The following is a 14,490-nucleotide window of genomic DNA, read 5'->3' on the forward strand; positions in this document are numbered from 1 at the left end:
CCACCACTACCACCACCACACCCCTCGAATATTATGCAGGTTACAAACTTAAATGATTAAATGGGACACATGTCATTTAAAATAGCAGAATTTTTTTTCTCCATGGCCCCCCCTACAGTTGTGTTGTGTAATTCACCCAAAATACTGAATATAAGATTCCGACAATTTTTTGTATACACAACACAGCTCATAGTATAGTGCCTTTGCAACAGTACATGAGAGCCTAACGTCTCTTCCATGGTGTTCACAATAACCATTTGAAAATTTTAGCTGACTTTAGTATGCAAATTTTACAGTGAAACCTCAGTTAGCATCATTAATTCATTCCAGAATCGACACTTTCTCTAACAGAATCACATTTTCCCATAACATACACAATGTATTAATAAGATGCATAATATATTGTATGCTAACCGGGAAATGGACGCAAACTGAGGCAAAATGTTTCCATACATTTGTGATGTAAACCAAAAAAACTGTTCGCTAACCGAGGTTCCACTCCAAAATCCTCATTAGGTTGGCAGGGGTATTCTGGAGCCTATCCCAGCTGTGTTTCAGCGAGAGGCGCAGTACACCCTGGACTGGTCGCCAGCCAATCACAGGGCACATATAGACAAACAACCATTCACACTCACATTCACAATTTGGAGTCGCTAATTAACCTAGCATGTTTTTGGAATGTGGGAGGAAACCGGAGTACCCGGAGAAAACCCACGCATGCACGGGGAGAACACTCAAACTCCACACAGAAATGGCCGTGGAATTAAATTTGGGTCTCAAAGCTGTGAGGCCTGCGTGCTAACCACTCGATCACCATGCAGCCGAGTTTAGACATTCATTCATTCATTCATTTTCTACCACGTATACTCACTAGGGTCGTGGGGGTGCTGGAGCCTATCCCAGCTGTCTTCGTGCGAGAGGCGGGGTACACCCTGGACCGGTCGCCAGCCAATCACAGGGCACATATAGACAAACAACCATTCACACTCACATTCACACCTATGGACAATTTGGAGTCGCCAATTAACCTAGCATGTTTTTGGAATGTGGGAGGAAACCGGAGTACCCGGAGAAAACCCACACACGTATGGGTAGAACATGCAAACTCCACACAGATATGCCCACCGAGCAGGGAATCGAACACAGTTCTCCTAGCGGTGGCACGCTAACCACTCATCCAGCCACCAACTGAGTAACCAGTGTTTTGCAAACAACAGTTAAAGTGGAACAGTCTGTTCATCAGGTGATCAAAAATGTTCTTGAAATAAACTTAGCATTTTAGCACACAGCAAACTTGCCATGCGTTACTCTCAACAATAACATTAGCATAAATGCTAGAGCTAAAGCAAGGCATGTCCTGGTTGGTCCATTAGTAGTAGGTGATATGGGGATACAAAATGCCATGCCTTTTTCATGCATAATTTGCAACAAAATTAAAAAAGCAAGTGTAAAAAAAATATATTTATTTTCAACTTATCTTAGTGAAGATCTATGTAAGAAGGGGAGCACAATTCAAGCGGCATGCAAGACACTGCAGTTTGTATGTGCACACTCCACATCGGAGTGCTACTTCCATTATTAAACATGCAAGAAGCCTGTACATTAAATGCTTCAAGCCGCCTGGAGACCAACTACTGCTGCTCCATTAGGACCAAGCCGAGTTCAGGCTGGCACTTTTGGACTTTTCGGGTTCTAACCTGAGGGGAAGGAAACATGAGTCACGAGTCTCCCGGCGTTGAACACTCATTTTGCCACATTTTATTTAAAGCTTGTAGGGAGTGCCTTGTAGATTAAAAAATATATTTAAAAAAAAATATATATATATAAGGCAACACTAAATGTGCGATTAGTAGGATGTTTTTTTTCTCATAATTTTTCTCAGCAGTTGTAGGAACATACAGAGATGACTTGAGGCTGTATCGTAAAAATGCTTAGCACATTTACCATTCTACAAATTGTCTTTACTTATCAAGCGAGCGGGAGCCTGAAGCTATTTGTTAGCATGCTAGGGGCGGGCCAGCGGGCCTCACATTTTAAATGTTTAAATTGAGGTAGAAATGAACTATCTGTATTTGCTTTAATGCTTTATTATGATAGTGGTTACGTCATAGGTACTGGATAGTTCTTGGAGCACAGTGGACCCCTTTTCGCTGTTCTGTTATACTCCAAATAAATAACATAATATTAGAAGTGAAAATAAATACTTACCTTAATTACATATTAATTACATATCTGCCATATTCAGCCTAAATGCCCCCCTCCTTGTCATTACAGATGCAAAAATGATCTTTGTTGATGCCTTTGAAACAGTGACATGCTGTGACGTTTAAGCAGAGTCGGCCCAAGGCATCAGCAAACTAACCACTGTGACCAGTAGGGGGCCCCCAAGAGCAATTGACTTAAAAAAAGAAAAAGTAATTAATTATTTTGCTTAGGGCCCCATGGAGGCTTTGGCCAGCCCTGAGTTCATGGTTAGTGAGGCTATTACAATTAGCACAGAAAAGCTTCGGGAATCAGAAAACTGGAGTAGATATTGGAAGGTTTTCATCACTGCTGTTTGTAAGAATGAGTTATGCTCCTTGTCATGTTTTGGAGTGAAAAATGGTGGTTTCATGTGATTTCGGAGTTCATTTAAAATGTATAAACGGGTAAATAAATCATAGTTAAATAGGTTAAAAAGATATGGTTAAAAAAAAATCTAAATGAGACATCTTTGCCAAAAACAATCATTTCAGTGACAGGAAGAGTGAGTACTCTTCTCGTCATTAGACAATCTTTGAGTTCTTTCGTCTCTCTGTGAAGCACAAGCTAGCAATGAAGTTTAAAAAGCTTATAAACAAGCTAAAACGTTTGAGCCTTGGGTAACTTTGTTTTTTTTTTGTGAGTATCTGTGTGAAAAGCACTTGAAATAGCTATCTCAAATGTTCCTGAATTGTTATTTTGAATGTGTGTTGTAAAGTTGGTGTGATGTAACTGTTAGCTATGTTGTGTTTTGGCTAGCTACTTATGTTTAGCATATTTATTGTACATTTATTGATAGTAATTGTATTCTTTGTATGCTAATATGGTGGTCCCCAGACAATTAACTCATCAGCAGCTTGCTAACTACCGCTATGACTATTTTGGTTGTCTTGCTGCTGTGTTGTGCAACATGCTCATTAATAAACAACCATGTGGTCATCGCATACTTAGAGACGAAAAAGGCATTCGTATCAGTGGCTGTAGGCGACATCCAGATGTATTTTTTTCATCAACTCCACAAGATGTCAGTCGCTGCATTTTAAGTTAAATGAGTAGTCAGAATCCAATTCCCTTGTTTATCTCTGCATATGCTTTAAAATGATGCAGTACTTGCACTACATTGTTATTTTGAAAGTCATTACAACATTGCTATTACAACATTGGTTCTGTTGCTGCTGTGTTGTGCAATAAACTTATTGATTAATGGGTTATGTGAGTTTTGTACAGTAATATATCTTAAAGATGCAGGACCAACACACACTGTCAGCGCGATGTGCAACAGTTGCAGAGACTTCCAACAAATCTACCGGAGTTGGAACCAGAGTGTGGGGGTGACTAGTCCATTGGGAGGTATGTACTGCATGCTGAAGTATGTGTGTCCGTGTGTGTGTGTGTGTGTGTGTGTGTGTCCGTGTGTGTGTATGTGTGTGCTGATGGGCAAAGGCGTTTGCCGCCTGCAGGTTCAATCTGCCCGCGAGTCAGCCATCAAACTTTCACATGGGCAGCATCAATAATTCAGCACGCTGCATTGTGAGCGTTAGCATGCCACTGAGGCAGACGACAAACCCGAGGTAGGGAGAAGGAGGATGAGGAGCTAGGGAGAGACGTCACACGCTTGTGTTAATTGCCCTCCCTTCCCTACTAGTGCATGTCCAATTAGAAGCACCGTTCTGAACACTTTCTTTCTTGGCTTTAACAGTCAAAAAGTCCAAAGGAAAACCACAAGAAATGTCACTTTTAATGTTGTTATTGTTGCTTATTTGTACCGGCACTACGAGATGTATATTTAAACTTGCATCTCCTGAAGTTCATTCATTGGATGCGGCCACTTCTACCAGTCACACTGATCTACTGATCTTTACACTTTTTTATTATGCAAAAGTGACTTTTTAATGATGTTCTAATAGTAATAAGCGCCCCCAGAGCCTGCTCATGAGCACCAGACGTGCTCCCTCACTTCTTTGCTCCACTTTTAAGAGAAGAGGTTCTCAAACTATCTATCCATTAGGCAGATAAAATGTGAGATCTCTAAGTTGGATTATGTTGCTGTTGGAATGTGACCGGTTGCACGGCGGTTGAGTGGTTAGTGCGCAGACCTCACAGCTAGGAGACCAGAGTTCAATTCCACCCTCGGCCATCTCTGTGTAGAGTTTGCATGTTTTCCCCGTGCATGTGTGGGTTTCTTCCCACATTCCAAAAACATGCTAGGTTAATTAGCGACTCCAAATTGTCCATAGGTATGAATGTGAGTGTGAATGGTTGTTTGTCTATATGTGCCCTGTGATTGGCTGGCGACCAGTCCAGTGTGTACCCCGCTTCTCGCCAGAAGACTGCTGGGATAGGCTCCAGCACCCGCCGCGACCCTCGTGAGGAAAAGCAGTAGAAAATGAAGGAATGAATGAAATGTTAGCACGTTATCGTGCAAAGCTATGCTAGCGTTGCTGCCATTTATTGTTAATTCCAGCTGCCTTTGTTGAACACATCACCCCTAAATATGTCACAACATTTATATTATGTTATGAGACTCAGCCTGTATCAGAAATCTTGTTATTGAAGTATTACGCAGAATTCAGGCTTCGCTACGCATCTTATAAATAAATTATAAAGACTGGAGCCTTGCCAACTGTCCGTCATTCAGCGACAGACGTGAAGACTATACGTTCGACCTAGCAAGATGTTACTTTTAAATTGTGACTGTAATGTTAGCACTTATAACATATCTAGCTCATATAGCTATGCTAGTGTTGCTAACTTTGCTGTTAGCTGTTAATTTCAGCAGCCCCCTCTTGAACACTCTCCACAGATATGTCAAAATATTGATATTGCATGTATCGGAAATTTTGTTATGAGAGTATTGTGCAAAATTCAGGCTTTGCTACACATTTAAAATGGAGTCTTGAGCCCAGAATTCAGAAAATTGGCTAATCTTGAATGATGTTGCTATTAGAATGTGACTGTAATGTTAGCACTGTAGCTCACAAAGCTATGCTACACCAAGCTATGCTAGCGTTGCTGGCGTTTGCGTTTGTTGTTAATTCCAGCTGCCTTTGTTGAACACATCGCCCCCAAATATGTCACAAAACAGTAAAGTCTCGTTATATCGATATTCTCGGGAGTCGGAAAAAATACCGATATAACCGGACTATCCATATATCCGATCCTGCGACGAACTGCATTAAAAGTGGGCGGATCTTTGATATGGCATGTAATTTTCTCCTTGAGTTCATGGATTGCGTATCTAGCATGCTTTTGTACTACAATAAATTTTGTACTACAGTAAATAAAAATAAACTTACGCTGTAGTGATTACCGGTTACCGGGACATAATTCACCCCGGAACTATCAATAGGGAAGGTGTTGCCACCCGGAGGGGTAGGCGCGAGGGACGGGTGTTTTCCGCTGTGTGTGCTGTGCTCTGGTGGTGGAAGTGTGAAAAATAAAGTTGACTGGAAGCAGCCGTTCGCCGTGTTCTTTTTTGGTATTGAAATCCTTAAGCAAAGATTGATTTAAGCTGCTTTTGTATCGATATAAGCAGACCAAATTGGCTGGCGGGAGATGAAAAGGGCATCATAGTAACCGGATTATCATAATAACCGTGTATCGTACTAACGGAGCTAATTATATCATAAAAGACTAGAAATTTGCCAGGAAATGAAAATAGTATCGTAATAAGTAGTAATTCGTTTTAACCGATATCGATATAACGAGACTTTACTGTATTTCAATATTTATATTATGTTATGAGACTCAGCATATATCAGAAACCTTGTTAGCGAATATTCACTACGCATCTTAGAATAAAGACTGGAGCCTTGCCAACTGTGAGGACAATAAATTAGACCTAGCACGATGTTGCTTTAAAATTGTGACTGTAATATTAGCACTTTAGCTCATGTAGCTATGTTAATGTAGCTAACTTTGGTGTTAGCTGTTAATTTCAGCTGCCCATCTCGAACACTGCCCACAGATATGTCAAAATATTGATATTGCATGTATCGGAAATCTTGTTATAAGAGTATTGTGCAAAATTCAGGCTTTGCTACACATTTAAAATGGAGTCTTGAGCCCGGCCCACTGATTATTCAGAAAATCGGCTAATCTTGAATGATGTTGCTATTAGAAAAGCTATGCTACACCAAGCTATGCTAGTGTTTGTTGTTAATTCCAGCTGCCTTTGTTGAACACATTACCATTGAATATGAATGTATTTGTTGATTAGCAGTTATGGGGTGGACAAAGAGTAGTTTATATGTTGTCATAGTAACAAAAATGAATAATTCTTCTTGTGTTGGCATATATAATATTTCATAAAAAATAAACCTAATGAGACATAATGAGCGAGTTAAGCACCAGTAACCGCATTGGCAGACGTGTGTGCTAACTGGGCCTCAGTATTCCATCCAAACTGGGATGTCATCTCAGTCCGTGCACGGTTGCCAAGACCGACACCATGTTTCTTTTTCTTTTAGCTGATGGAGCACAGACAGACATGTGCTGCGAGGGGTCAACATGTGCTCCATCGCACACAAAGATTTCACACTCGCGTGCCAGCCAGCCAATGATGGCGAAGGCCACGAGACGATTGACAGCCGAGGCGAAGTGCTGACAGTAGGCAACGGTCCTGCGGGGAATCCTCACAAGTATGTGATAAAACTATGCCATTTCCATGATATTAAGATATGTGCATCGTTTACTGATAAATTATAGAAAATTGTAAATTGTACAGTAAAATCAAGGTAGAATAAAATGAGTGTATTATACTCTTATATTATTATGCTTAATATAAAATCATTACAAAAAAGCATGGTAGCAACATTTGATAAAAGAGAAATACACATCACACACATACAAACTAACCGCCTGACCTGTAGCCATGGTGGTTTCGACTGAGTGTGATTCCCTGCCACCTGCTTTGGAGAAACGTCTACAGTAATGTCATGTATGAGGCTTCTGTCTGTGTACACAGTGCTCAGTTCTCACCAAAATGACAAACCTCAAGGAGGACCTCCAGTTCAGATTTAGGTCACACTGGGTTCACGACCAAGGTCAGTGTTGAGGTAGCCCAGGATCAAAATACGTTCTATTACTAGATTATTATCTATTATCTAATAACAGAAAAAATCACTGAAAATAGGAATCATTTATAATAATAAATTATAATAATACTAAAGACTTAAAGGACACTTTTTGTATTCTATTTATGCTTGTAATATTTAATTAATTCATTCATTTTCTACCGCTTTTCCTCACGAGGGTCGCAGCTGTATCCCAGCTGTTTTTGGGCAAGAGACTGGTCAGCCAATCACAGGGCACATATACACAAACAACCATTCACACTCACATTCATACCTATGGACAATTTGGAGTCGCCAATTAACCTAGCATGTTTTTGGAATGTGGGAGGAAACCGGAGTACCCGGAGAATATCCACGCATGCACGGGGAGAACATGCAAACTCCACACAGAGATGGCCGAGGGTGGAATTGAACCCTGGTCTCCTAGCTGTGAGGTCTGTGCGCTAACCACTCGCCCGCTGTGCCGCCCACTTGTAATATTTGATTTGTTTTTTACAGTGTATTGTAGAACCGAGTGGTGAGCATGCTGGCCACACAGCTAGGAGACCCGAGTTCGATTCCACCCTCGGCCATCTCTGCGTGGAGTTTCATGTTCTCCCCGTGCATGCGTGGGTTTTCTCCGGGTACTCCGGTTTCCTCCCACATTCCAAAAACATGCTAGGTTAATTGGCGACTCCAAATTGTCCATAGGTATGAATGTGAGTGTGAATGGTTGTTTGTCCATATGTGCTCTGTGATTGGCTGGTGACCAGTCCATGGTGTACCCAACCTCTCGCCTGAAGACAACTGGGATAGGCTCCAGCACCCCTGTAACCCTAACATGAGGATAAGTGGTAGAAAATGAATGAATGAATATAATTTGCATTAATTGATACTTATTTTGGGTTATTGTTTTTTATCCATCCATCCATTTTCTGTACCGCTTATCCTTGTGAAGATAAGCAGCATAGAAAATGGATGGGTGAGAAAAATATAAATATTAAGTCCTGTAGATGGCACGTTTCAAACTGTTGAAACCATCAAGCTAATCAAGAAGATTACCAAAGCTACCAAGCTGACTTTTAACGGAACGTATGTCCTATACATGCTTGGCTTCTTTCTGCGCTCTTCATCCACGTCCATGACTCACATTCACCAAGTGTGCAGCCGACCGTCGCTGATACACCTTGTGTGCAGTGGAGCATGCGCGTCATGCCAACGAGGCGTCCGCGAGCCTTCTTGATCCCGAGTCGCTCGAGCAGACAGGAAGACGAGCGCAAAAATGAGGGAGCCTCAATGAAAACGGCGGCAGCGGTGGCGACCACCGCAGAGATCATCTATATTTCATAGCGCTCTCAATTAGTGTCAGTGTTCACGGGGCGGGAGGTTGGGGAGCAGTCGCCAGGCCGCAGGAGGTCTTACACAGGGGTCATGTTGGGCCATTTTCACGTGGGAGGGAGCTGTATAGAAGGGGGTGGAGTCTCCTGACGGCGCTTTGATGTGATATCATTACCTAAATGTGATGATAATGTTATTCCGAATGTGAGTGAAACCAGAGGGACGCAAAGCTGATTTCAGTGTGGTTGCTATGATGGCAGAGACGCAAATGGACCATGTGCTCAACGGCATCAAATAAAGCCAGATGAACGTCATTAAGTCTCGAGAATCCGCGGCCTCGTATCGTATGATTGGTGGCGTAGTGCGACCAACGCAGACAAAGACATGCTCACTTTGAACACGTGCAGACTTTGTATAGAATTGCATACAAGTAAGGGCTGCACGGCGGATGAGTGGTTAGCGCGCAGACCTCACAAGTAGAAGACCAGGGTTCAATTCCAGTTTGCATGTTCTCCCCGTGCATGCGTGGGTTTTCTCCGGGTACTCCGGTTTCCTCCCACATTCCAAAAACATGCTAGGTTAATTGGCAACTCCAAATTGTCCATAGGTATGAATGTGAGTGTGAATGGTTGTTTGTCTATATGTGCCCTGTGATTGGCTGGCGACCAGTCCAGGGTGTACCCCGCCTCTCACCCAAAGTCAACTGGGATAGGCTCCAGCGCCCCAGCGACCCTCGTGAGGAAAAAGCGGTAGAAAATAAATGAATGAATGAATGCATAAAAGTAAGGGCTGCACGGCGGTAGAGTGGTTAGTGTGCAGACCTCACAGCTAGGAGACCAGGGTTCAATTCCACCCTTGGCCATCTCTGTGTGGAGTTTGCATGTTCTCCCCGTGCATGCGTGGGTTTTCTCCGGGTACTCCGGTTTCCTCCCACATTCCAAAAACATGCTAGGTTAATTGGCATGAATGTGAGTGTGAATGGTTGTTTGTCTCTATGTGTCCTGTGATTGGCTGGCGACCAGTCCAGGGTGTACCCCGCTTCTCGCCCGAAGTCAGCTGGGATAGGCTCCAGCAGAAGGTAGAAAATGAATGAATGAATGCATATAATTATTTAAGATTTATGATCAGTAATGTTCACTATGGTATAGAAATAATATGTCTTAACTGTACCCCCTCAATCCAAACTACCTTGAAATAATGCCTCCCTTATTGATCTTCACGTAGTATTTTACCGAGTTCTTGCATTAAAACATGCATACATATAAAAGTATTCATTACCTAAGAATGAATACTCATTGTGACTGATGGTCTAAAAGATGTGGCTTAGTGGGATGACCATTCGCTTCTTTTGTGCGCCTTCAGAATCCATCTTTTCACGCATCACATTAAGGCGGCTCATTCATTCACTGGCTTGATCCTCTTAGAAGTCATTAATAACATCATTCTATTATAATTATTGTTATTATTATCTGTAGGTCTTACATGGACTTACTATCGGCCTCACAAAAGGATGGTACGCTATTGGATCTGACAACTTTAATTAAGAGAGATTTCTTGTGAGTTCTATGTTGACCTCAGGTTTTGTGCACTATGAAAGCAATAACACTATTGCTTTTAGACATGGAGGTAAGATTTGGGAGATTTTTTTTGCATTTTTTTCATGTCCCCTAAGATTTGGACGGCATTAAATAATGTAGGGTACACCCTGGACTGGTCGCCAGCCAATCACAGGGCACATATAGACAAACAACCATTCACACTCACATTCATACCTATGGACAATTTGGAGTCGCCAATTAACCTAGCATGTTTTTGGAATGTGGGAGGAAACCGGAAGAAACCCATGCAAAAAAACATGTAAACTCCACACATAGAATGAATCGAACCTGGGTCTCCTAGCTGTGTGGCCTGCACGCTAAACACTTAACCACTGTGCTCTTATTCATTTATTCATTCATTTTCTACCGCATATCCTCACAAGGGTATCAGACATATTCATAAGTGTTTTTCTATATGTGTCTTGTGATTGGCTGGCAAGCAGTCCAGGGTGTACCCAGTGTCTGTTGGGATAGGCTCCAGCATACCCTCGACCCTAGTGAGGACAAGTGATAAAGAGAATGGATGGATGGACTTATTTATTTCTTAATTTTTCATCCCAAATTTTGTATTTTTTACATTTTTTTTTTCAATTCAAATATCCACTGTGGCGACTCTGAAATCAGGAAAATGTCGAAATAAACAAACACAATATAAATTTCAAAATTCAATATCAAAATTCGAAATTGTTTGGCCTATGTTGTTATGTATTTTGAAATTTGTATGCTAAATTAGCTATTGACTATTATGAGATCCAATATGACATATGATATATGATAATTTGTTTCTGTATTCATTTTATTTGAATTTAAGGAATGACTTAACATTTTTCATCCTACAGTTTTTTTTATTAAAAATGTCTTTGTCCTGTCCAGCATTTGGAGCAGATAATTAATAAGTTAATCAGTTAATCTATATGCCCTCACAGACTAAACAAATTTGCTCTACCAAGTGTAAAAATAAAATAAAATAAACATTTGTAGTTTTTATACACTATTATGTATTTTTAAGAGTTTTATTTGAATGACATTTTTGCAGTTTTTCATTCCAAATTATTTTGTACTGTTTCTTAATTTTTAATTATTTTTAATAATTAAATTTTTTATTTTTTTATTTTTTTAAATCTTTCAATCGACAATGCCATTGGAAATGCTTAAACAAATAAACCTAATTTACTTTGTTTCCTTTGAATGAGTTTGGATCGTAGATGTGCCAAAAAAAAAAAACGTAAGCAAAAGAGAGCATTTGCCGCACAAGTACCGTTCATGTTCAGCATCAAGGTTCTTTCTAAGCGTGAGGAGAAGTTAGTCGCTGTGGAAGCTCCAGCTGCTTGGTTATTGCTCGTCTAATGCTCCCCTGTGGCTCGTTTAACCAGGCGAGGCAACAGACGAGAAGTAAAGGAGGCTTCATCGGACCGACAGAAAGCTCCTGGCGGGCCGACGTTGGTGAGAGAAAAAAGGTGACAAAAGAAACATGATCATCGAAGAAAAATCAATGCACTGCTCATAAGACTCTTTAAGGTCTACTACACAGGTGATTAAGAATAAAAATGGACAAAAGCAAGAAGCTGAAATGTTCTTGCAATACACTGTGAAAAAATAGTGGCGACGCATGAGCATTTACTCTGCACTTCAGTTGGTGACCATGGGGGTTAAAGGTCAAACCCAGAGGCCAAAAGCAATTGGTTCCCCTGAGGAGAGTCGCAATGCACATCTGGCCTTGAGATCCGACTAAGCATTTTCCTTCTCTCCAATCCCTGCTTTTTGTGCATTTGCTGCAGGGCGACCTTGGCAATTCCTTGCCTCCTTTATCCATCCATCCATCCTCCCTCCTAGTCTTCCTAGTCAATCCAATTGGAATCACACAAATGAATGATTAAAATTCCAGACCAGGCAAGGAACTACATGTAAGTCTAGACTAGACCCTTGTGGGGGGCATCTACAGTATGTGTGGGAGGGTGGTCCTAAACATTTCCCAAACATATTTCCTGGTGAAAACTAGAGACATTTCCATGGAAATACTAAATTTGCTTGGAGACCAATTTATTTTAACCTGGGCAGAATGCTAATAGCTATCATGCTACCAGCTAGCTTCAATAGACTAACCGCCAAAACCATAAAAGTCAGTGTGATATGCATATTAGACATGAATTAAGTGACAATAGCTACTTTGTACATAAAGTCCCAATTGTTACCCATTTTAATGTGGAAACATGTTCATGCTAACAGCTAGCTTCAATAGACTACATGTTGATGTGATATGCAAAATGCTGAAATGCTAACGCTAGCATTTCAGTGACTGTAGCTACTAAGTGTTATCAATAGAATATTTGCTAAAGTGCTAAATGTCACTGTCCCGTGCAAAATGCTCAAATATATATATAAATATATATAGAGTCCGAATTGCTACCTATTTTAATGTACAAAAATGTAAATGCTAATAACTAGCATGCTCACAGCTAGCTTAAACAGACTAATTGCTGAATGTTATATGGAAAATGCTCAAATGCTAAAGCTAGCAATTAGGTGACAATAGATACTAGTATGGGCATCCTGGTTCCCAATCTGGGGTACACGCACCCCTAGTGGTACACAGATTGCTGGAGAATGAACGTGAATAAAAATTAAAAACGGCTTGAGATTTACATAATGCACTCGAACATCTCATGTCAACAGTTCTACACGGTAGTACAGTGCAGAAGAAAGGTGAAGTTGTTAAATACAAATAAGTAAGTTTGACATTAAAAGTGTTCTTCTTTATCTGGAAGATAAAATTTGTAGCACTTGAAGTATATTATAAGAGTATTTGAAGTATATTTGTGCTTTCACAAATAATGTGTCTTCTTCGGGCGTTGCAGCCACTATATTTGGCAGTCCTTGAACACAACATGTGTGATGCAGATTGAGACTTTCTACAATGCAGCACAAACACGTGTATTTTTCTATTCTTCCTTTCACCTCGTCCTTGTTCACAAATGTTAATGCTGTGCGTAAATGCACAGAGGTGAGGTTTAATAATGTTAGCTCTTTGCTGCTGTGCATTTTTGCTTGGTGCATAGTCTCATGCTATATGTGCTCATTCGTCCGTTTGGCTCAGTAATAAGCCTCGTATTGAATTAATTTTACACATTATGTGCTTTGTTTTCACAATTATTTATAATTCTTTCACGTGTAACATTTGTTGCATTGCACTGATTTTTTTCCATGTTGTTGTTTTTCCAAGCACAACAAAAGAGCATAAGAATCACAGTTCACCCACATCTAACCACAGCTTGTCACCACTTAGATACTCAAAACACGTGCAAATACAAATAAATTCACCAAAACCGACAAACCTGCCAGGAAATATCGCCGTTTTAAATTTGTGTGCAGTTGAAAAATATCATAACATAATACATTTAATAATCTATCAAAGATATATAACTTCTTCACCTTGTTGTCTGCACACATTTTTTCCACTTTAAAATCTAGTTTATCCAAGAGGAGACTGAGGGCAGAGGCAAGAAAGCACTCATAACAGAATATATTTGATAATATATCAAAGATATACAACTTTTTTTCCTTGGTGATGTTGTTTTATGTTGTCTGCGCTCATTTTTTCCACTTTAAAATCGAGTTTATCCAAGAGGAGACTGAGGGCAGAGGCAAGAAAACACTCACAAAATAATATATTCAATAATATATCAAAGATACATAACTTCTCCACCTTGTTGATGTTGTTTTTTGTTGTCTGCGCTCATTTTTTCCACTTTAAAATCTAGTTTATCCAAGAGGAGACTGAGGACAGAGGCAAGAAAACACTCATAACAAAATATATTTAATAATATATCAAAGATATATAACTTCTTCACCTTGGTGATGTTGTTTTATGTTGTCTGCGTTAATTTTTTCCACTTTAAAATCGAGTTTATCCAAGAGGAGACTGAGGGCAGAGGCAAGAAAACACTCATAACATAATACATTTAATAATATATCAATGATATATAACTTCTTCACCTTGGTGATGTTGTTTTATGTTGTCTGCGCTCATTTTTTCCACTTTAAAATCTAGTTTATCCAAGAGGAGACTGAGGACAGAGGCAAGAAAACACTCATAACATAATATATTTAATAATATATCAAAGATATATAACTTCTTCACCTTGGTGATGTTGTTTTATGTTGTCTGCGTTAATTTTTTCCACTTTAAAATCGAGTTTATCCAAGAGGAGACTGAGGGCAGAGGCAAGAAAACACTCATAACATAATATATTTAATAATAT

The 14,490-nt window shown here is 40.1% G+C and overlaps 1 protein-coding gene and 1 long non-coding RNA gene across 2 annotated transcripts in view; one reads left to right on the forward strand and one right to left on the reverse strand.

Annotated features, from left to right (window-relative positions):
• The window catches only part of LOC144898526 (uncharacterized), a 52,199-nt gene extending 40,106 nt beyond the window's left edge, over window positions 1-12,093 (forward strand). Inside the window, exons 2-3 of the long non-coding RNA XR_013627410.1 lie at window positions 3,484-3,591; window positions 11,605-12,093. This is a non-coding gene — a long non-coding RNA (uncharacterized LOC144898526). The remainder of the gene's footprint in view (window positions 1-3,483; window positions 3,592-11,604) is intronic.
• Window positions 1-14,490, reverse strand: part of LOC131105216 (forkhead box protein O6-like) — a 159,240-nt gene that overhangs the window by 76,191 nt on the left and 68,559 nt on the right. The gene's annotated exons all lie outside the window — the stretch shown is intronic.

Source organism: Doryrhamphus excisus, linkage group LG5, assembly GCF_037039965.1.
Source record: "Doryrhamphus excisus strain RoL-2023G ecotype Guam linkage group LG5, RoL_Dexc_Guam_v1.1, whole genome shotgun sequence".
In the NCBI taxonomy this organism is placed as follows: domain Eukaryota; kingdom Metazoa; phylum Chordata; class Actinopteri; order Syngnathiformes; family Syngnathidae; genus Doryrhamphus; species Doryrhamphus excisus.